The sequence below is a fragment of the Papio anubis genome, chromosome 9 (assembly GCF_008728515.1).
Source record: "Papio anubis isolate 15944 chromosome 9, Panubis1.0, whole genome shotgun sequence".
In the NCBI taxonomy this organism is placed as follows: domain Eukaryota; kingdom Metazoa; phylum Chordata; class Mammalia; order Primates; family Cercopithecidae; genus Papio; species Papio anubis.
The window spans coordinates 16,261,992-16,268,556 of NC_044984.1; positions in this window are offsets into that span (position 1 = coordinate 16,261,992).

The following is a 6,565-nucleotide window of genomic DNA, read 5'->3' on the forward strand; positions in this document are numbered from 1 at the left end:
GATCCACTTCTTGGCATAAAGCATCCTCCTTAGAGAAAATCATTCTTGAAGTCCATATATTAAGTGAATTCTCACTATTCTAAGGTAGGTTTTAAAAATATAACAGAAAAGAAAGAAAAACTATTGGATTTATCCACCTTCAAGAGACCATAAATTGACCTCCTGCTGATGACAGAGTACTCAGTTAGGTGGGAAAAAAGCAACAACAACAAAAAAACAACAAAGAAACCCTTCATAGCCAACAATAGAGATTGCTTCAGTTCAATTTCTTCTGTTATACAGGATCTGACTTCATGTTTTAGTGCCATAATACATTTATTAGAATAAAATTCAGGAACATTATTGAATAACTGAAAATAAATTCTAGCATCCATGGCCACAAAACATTTTTTATAACTTCTTTTTCCTAATGGCTCTAATATAAGCTTTTCTGTTCCCTCCCTCCCTCTTCCCTTCCTTCCTTCCTTCCTTCCTTCCTTCCTTCCTTCCTTCCTTCCTTCCTTCCTTCCTTCCTTCCTTCCTTCCTTCCTCCCTCCCTCCCTCCCTCCCTCCCTCCCTTCCTTCCCTCCTTCCTTTCTCTTTCTTTCTTTCCTTTTTCTTTACGAAACGCCTTCCCTGAAGCTGTGGAATGTACTACTAGGGAATGTTAAATGTTTGTCCTTAAAGAGCTTTTTACTAATGGTTTCATTTATTAGCCTTTACTTTTAACATAAGGTCTTACACCCTTAATTGTAGTGCAGTATATAGTAACAACCTCTACTTTAATTGCACCAGAAAGGAAAGTCTTACAAAAGTGCCTTTATTTCTACAGTTATCTAGTCTGTGTAATAACTGCTATGTAGAAACTTCTCGGGGGTGACCTCTTCAAGATACGCACATCTTGCCATCACCAATCCATAGGAGAGTTTGAAATGGGCTGTGAGAACTTGCAACATTTTACTCAGTGTCTTGGGAGACACCATTTTCCTGACCCCTTAAATTTACTGTCTTTATAGACAACTTGCTCTGGGAAAGGGGGACTTCAGAGTTAACTCAGCAGCTTTGGCAAATGAATGTTCCATGAGAGTATTACTGCAGACCCCAAGAGGGGACATTAGTCTAGCTCTTCATTAGCAGGGGTGAGAAAAAGCTGTCCTCTGTGTTCCTGGATAGGCAGACTTATTCTGATAGGAGTTTCTCTCTGGAATTCAATTCTCTGAAATTCTTAGTGCTCCCAAAGTCAGACTTGTCTTTAATGGAAATGGGATAAGGTGAATCTGAAAATGTCAAGTGCAGAGTTTTATTTTTCAAGGAGACCATGGGTTTACAAATTGGAAGAAAATAACAATTCCTTTAACAGAAATAAAGTGCAATTGTAAAAGTCCAACACATTGCAATTTGACAATGTGCACTAACTGATAATGCCACCCAATTGACTCATTTACCAATTTAAGGTTATTTTGTAATCTCCCTGTGAGCTTCTCAACATAATAGAAGAACTCCGTAAGAAAGTGTGTGCGTGTATTGCCCAAAACAGCAAATAACTTCCTGCAATGCTTAAGAAAATACAGCCAACAACTCCTTTCCTTACCCTTTATATAACAATGATATTTGTATGCCAGTAATTGTTTTTTTCAAATGTGAATGTTGGTGCAATGTGTGGGTGAACAGAATGCAATGGAAATTTCAAAATCATATAAATAAAGTTAAGGAAAATAATTGGGAACAAAGGAAAAATATGGATGAAATTTGAATACGGTGACTATGAAATAGTAGAAAAATATTCTCAATATTTGATGATAAAAGTATTGAAAAGACACAACCGAATTTACTTCTGTCTATTCCTAAGTTCAAAGTTTATAGCCACTGAAGCCATTCTAAAATAATTTTGTCTTTTTCTACCACTACAAAAGTATGCTGACAATAATAAATGATACATGTAGAATGACTTTCTTCATTAAACTTTCAAGCTCCTTACATTTTATAATTTTTTAAATATTTAATTTTTGGATATAGCCTTTTTTATTTCAAGTTTTATTTCAGATATGGGGGGAGATGTGCAGGTCTATTATATAGGTATATTGTACCCAGGTAGCTGGCATCCAACCTGATAGTTTTTCAACTCACGCCGCCCACCATCCTCCATCCAATGGTCTGCTGTGTCTGTTGTTCCCATGTTTATGTGCATGTGTGCTCAATGTTTAGCTCCCATTTATAAGTGAGAACATGTGATATTAGGCTTTCTCTTCTCGCATTAGTTCACTTAGGACATATTCTAAATGCACTAACTAGAGAAAAATTTTGATGGGAACTGCTATCTATACTTACAATGAATATTGTAGTGAGTGTGAAACTTGGTCATCTCATGTGATTTTTTAAAGCATTCATAAGAGCAGACTAGCGAATAAATCACAGTATTTTTTAAAATATCCAATAATGATCTCAATCAGAAAAAAACAATTGCAAAGCGCTTACTCATCACTGTGCTGTGCTTGGTGCTTTAAAAAGTGATTTATTGAACTCTAGGAACTTAAAAAATCAAGTGATTAATTGTAATATTGGTTTGGTAATTTTTAAGCTGCTGATTTTTTTAGAGCTTTATAGAACATATAGCTTGTGTCTCAAAAAAAATCTGTAAGAACAATGAGACGTAGCACTCTTGACTCTGTTTGAACAATTTTAAGAGTGGAAAATTCTTTACAACATGAGAGAGACTGATCCATTTATGAGGAGGTGTGATGGGAAGCCTCTCTTGATCTAAGCAATGGGTGGAATTTTATTTTCTAAAGCAATCATGACCACTTTACCATGCCTTATCCACTTTTACAGTATTTGAATCCATTTCTTTAATTTATTCTCCTGTATTTCCAAAGCTCTCATGGATTTTAATAAATCTATTTTACATTGTCTCTTGTATTCTAGTAGGAATTAATTATCAGATCTTATACCCTATTAGTTTCTGTAAGCTGAGAACTTGCCATTTGATCCTTTTTCATCATGTAATCTATCAGTACTTCCAGATATCTCCTATGCTTTTCTTTTTTGGCCCTACTTGTGTTCTCCTCCCCTACCTCCTTAATACCTTAAAGTTCTTTGGCCCTAGACATGTTTTTTTTTGGTGGGGGCTTGGACTTCATTGGATTGGAATCTCTATATGTCCTTCTTCTTTCCTTCTTGGGTTCAACTTCATCTCTACACACTATTTTTGGTTTGTCTTTCCATAATCTTCCACCCATATCTATAGTCTCAGGACAACCCCCCTCACCCAATTACATGCCAACCTGGTTCAAGGAATCTGAGTCAGAGCTCAAACATTGTAGCTTTCTCAGAGAGATTTATGCATATCTAGTCCATGAGTTCCATATCCCAGGCATTTCATTTTGTCCATCTCTGGATCTGAATAGAATAATGGCCTAGGTATGCCACAGGTCTAGCATACCTAGGCCACTATTCTGTTTAGGTCCAGAGACTAGAACAAAAGATTTTATGCCCGTGGCAAATTATGGCAAATTCAAGAAAAATGGAGAGGGCTTCCTGCTTAGCTGGTGTGTGTATCTCTTCTGATTTCCCATTGAGAGTCTTCTTAGACTCCCACTCTGGCTTCTCACAAAAGATTTCCAGTTAAAAAGGTTCAATTTTGGCCGGGTACGGTGGCTCATGCCTGTAATCCCAGCACTTCGGTAGGCTAAGGTGGGCGGATCACGAGGTCAGGAGATTAAGCCCATCTGGGCCAACATGGTGAAAACCCATCTCTATTAAAAATACAAAAATTAGCTGGACATGGTGGTGTGTGCCTGTAATCCCAGCTATTCGAGAGGCTGAGGCAGGAAGAAGAATCACTTGAACCCAGGAGGTGGAGGTTGCAGTGAGCAAAGATTGCACCACTGCACTCCAGCTTGGCAACAGAGCGAGACTCCATCTAAAAAAAAAAAAAGTTCAATTTCAGGTTTCTGCAAAGTTCCTGTGTTAAAAAAAAGTGCTCCTTAGGGGCAGGAGAACTAATTTAGAGCAGGGTTCAAAGTGGTGAGAATGCTCAAGTCCCTGGTATCACTAGCTGCTAGACCTAGGAAAATTCACCAATGTTGATCTTCCTTCTCTCCTATGTGATTATATAGTATGATGTAATAAATTAAGCTTCTAGGAAACCAGTTTGAGCCAACTTCCTGAGTGGACAATGCCTCTTCTTTAAGTAGGCCAGGCTGTTGCTTGATTATTGGAACATTCATCCCATCCACATTGAGATCTTTTTCTGTGACCCTTATCAATGTGAGATGAATACACACACTATACTCAGGATATGAAAGAGGGTAGTGTTTTTTGGGCCATACAGGAACAACAGTAGAATGACTGAGGTCTATATTTTTGCTTTGAGAAGCCTTCAAAGGTATCTTACATAATAAACATATGTGTCCCTGGAATTTCTGGCTTTCTAGCTTTTCTGAGCTCATGACCTAGCCCCAAATACAGGATGCTGAGAAGCTTATATCTTTTGGGATTTATATTACTTACATTCATTAGATGAATCATTCAGTATAATAAGGACACCTAATGGTTTCTACTCTTTCACTCACTAAATGGAACTGTGATTGGTGGGATCTTACTCTCAGATTGAAGTTATTAGAGACAGCATAATTGGTGGCTTTGAGGATCAAATCATAGTATATTGGATGCAAATACCTAATCCAAGACTGAATTCATATGGAGGAGCACTGCTAGTGGATAGTTTCAGTTGGAGGTAGAGGTTATACTCATGGAACTCATCCCATCCCACTGTATACGGTGGAACAAATGAGACCCATGACATGTAATTCCTTATGGAGCATGACCTTTCCTGCCTGGAAGTACACTAATTCTGATCTCATTCCCCTCCATAGTTATCAGTTCAGGATGAAATGTTTTAGGCAACTATAACACTGTGGATTTATATTGAGTGTGGGGAAACTAAACCACCGAGTACTCCTATACGTAATTTTCTGTTTCTCCAGATCTTCCTACGTCATTTGCTTATCCAGTAGTTTTTTCTTTAAAGTAAAAATTTTACAATTATCACTGATTTAAAAAGAGATAATTGGAAGCAGAATTCAGTCACCTATGACCAATCCTTTCCAGCTGCCTTCTGTTAAACGTTCTTTTACCATGGTCATTTCCCTTTTACATTTAATCTGTACGCTTACTCACAGATTTTGTTTGTATTTTATATGCTTTGAATTTGTGTCCCTGCCCAAATTTCACGTGCAACTATAATCCTCATTGTTGGAGGATGGAGGTGGTAGGAGGTGATTGGATCAAGGGGATGGATTTCCCCCTTGCTGTTTTCATGATAGTGAGTGAGTTTTCACAAGATCTGGTTGTTTAAAAGTGTGTAGCACCTCCCCCTTCTCTCTCTTTCTCTTGATCCTGCTACGTAAGATGTGCCTGCTTCCCCTTCACCTTCTGCCATGACTGTGATGGAAATGGTGGATCATCAGCAGAGGGTGCCATCTCACTGGTTGCAGCAGGGAGGTGTGGCTGGGACCACATGCTCCATGGAGCTGGTGAGAGCCCTGCCCTCCCGGGCACCGCTGCTGCTGCCCAAACCATGGTTGCATACCCAAGCCTCCTGCTCCATGGAGCAGGTGGGAGCCCTGTGACCCCCCATCCCCTTCCCTCTGTGCAGCTGCAGCCATCCAAACCATGGCTACAGGCCCAGGCATCCCTGCACTCTTGGGGGCCCGGGAAGGCCCCTTGCCCTCTCAGGCTCAGAAATGCCTGCTCCCACTGCCTGGCTTCTCCTTGCACTTGGTGTGTGCTCCAATCTTGCAGCAAAGTCGAGGCTGCACCCAGGCACTGTCATGGCCCAGCTGGGTGTGAACACGCTTAGGGCAGTGCTGACATGCAAGCCCCCTGATGCTTTGGTCCCCTCTGGACACTGGGTTCTGACAAGCATGAGAAAGAAGTCAAGGTGTTGCTGAGAGCAGCTTGGCATTGGCCTGAAGATGCCCCTTGGCAAGAACAGCCTAGGCACCATGAAGAGAAGCAGGAGGCAGACAGGCTCCTCGGTGGAAGGGGGCAGGTCCCTGGTGAGACCCAACCTTCAGGCCAGGGAGGGCCTGAAGTCTGGGGGCTGGGCTGCCAATCCCATGGACAGGAGTGGGAACTTGTGGTGCCTTTTCTGGGCCTGCCCATGAACCATCTGGTGTATACTGCCTCCTCTCTGAGGCCTATAAAAGTCCCGGGCTTAGCCGTAGCTGAGCAGATACTGGGATGACCAGCTACAGAGGGGCTACCTGCTCCAGGGGCTTCTCTCTGCTGACACTTAAGCAGTGGAGCTACCCACTCCAGGGCCTCCTCTCTGCTGAGTGCTGGGAAGATGACAAGATAACCTACTTGAGGAGAGGAGCTTCCCACTCCAGGGTCTCTTCTCTGCTAGGAGCTGAACACTCACTGGGACATCCTGGCTATGGAAAGGAGCTGCCCCCTGCAGGAGATTGAGCTGCTCTACTGCTCAATAAAGCTCCTCTTCATCTTTCTCATCCTCCACCTGTCTGTGTACCTCATTCTTCCTGGTGACAGGACAAGAACTTGGGACCCATCTTATGGTGGGGCT